Consider the following 1,288-nt stretch of genomic DNA (forward strand, 5'->3'; position numbering starts at 1 on the left):
CACGAAGAGGAAACGAAACCGGGTCGGATATCTTTTAAGTAAGCCCCGCCGGAATTTCGTCTATCACCTCGAAAAGAGTGCTTGGCATGCATTGCAGTGGAACCTAAATTGATGAGTGCGCCTGGGCCCGCAGTCTACCATGTAGTGGTGCAGGCAGAGAGATGAGAATGCTTGGGTGACGCCGTGCTCTTCCTCACGCGCTCCTCCACCCTCTCCCACGGTCAGGCGCGGTGTGGGCGTTCTCTTTGAGAGTTCGCCACGAGTCCACGTCTATCTCATGACTGGGAGGGAGGCAGGGGGAGTTCTCTCTAAACGCGTTAAAGACGGTGTTGCGCCTCATAACGGCGCTCGCCGGGATAGAGCACTAGTTCTGCAGCCGGAAAGGCCGCTCACGCCAATTAATACTGCGACTCTCGCTCTCTTTCTCCGGATAAACAAGTGCCACTGCTGTGGCATGCGGGAACGGGGAAAGAGGTCAAAGTTTAAGCGGCAAAGGTGCGGCCGAGTAAGGGCGGAACACGAGCGTATATGCAGTAAAACTGTGTGTGTATATGACTCTGCGAGAGATGTTCTGCTGGAACACTTTTCCTATTGGCTATTTACCACTCAATGAGAAGGAACGGAGTCAGGGGTGGAGTGCCGGCGCCATGGCCGCTGGTACCCCCGCGACAAGCCCCTCAAACCTTCCTGCCTGGTAATGTCGGTGGTGAAGAAAGTCGGTGGCAGAGCGTCTTCCGCTTCGTGGTTGGGGAACTTGTTCCCCCTAAGGATGATGAGACCACGATCGACCTCGTAGTAGGAGAGAGCTACCCGCCAAATTTAAGCATATTAATAAGCGGAGGAAAAGAAACCAACAGGGATTCCCTTAGTAAGGGCGACTGAACCGGGAAAAGCCCAGCGCATAACCTCGATGTCTTCGGGCACGAGGGGTGTTGCGTTTCAGAGGGTCCAGCACGCCGTCCCATACCGTCTAAGTCAAGCTTGAAAGCGGCCACTGCCCATGGAGGGTGACAGGCCCGTATGGCGGCGCCCGTGAGGGTACAGATGGGACGGTCGGAAGGGGCCTCTCTGTAGAGTCGGGTTGCTTGAAAGTGCAGCCCAAAGCAGGTGGTAAACTCCATCTAAGGCTAAATATGACCACGAGACCGATAGCGAACAAGTACCGTGAGGGAAAGTTGAAAGAACTTTGAAGAGGGGGATTCAAGAAATCGTGAAACCGTGAAACCAAACGGGTGGCTTCGGTCCGAGCTGGGGGATTCAGCTCGTCGGCTGTCGGCTGGAGTAAGTG

Source organism: Homarus americanus, unplaced genomic scaffold, assembly GCF_018991925.1.
Source record: "Homarus americanus isolate GMGI-L3 unplaced genomic scaffold, GMGI_Hamer_2.0 scaffold42526, whole genome shotgun sequence".
In the NCBI taxonomy this organism is placed as follows: Eukaryota; Metazoa; Arthropoda; class Malacostraca; order Decapoda; family Nephropidae; genus Homarus; species Homarus americanus.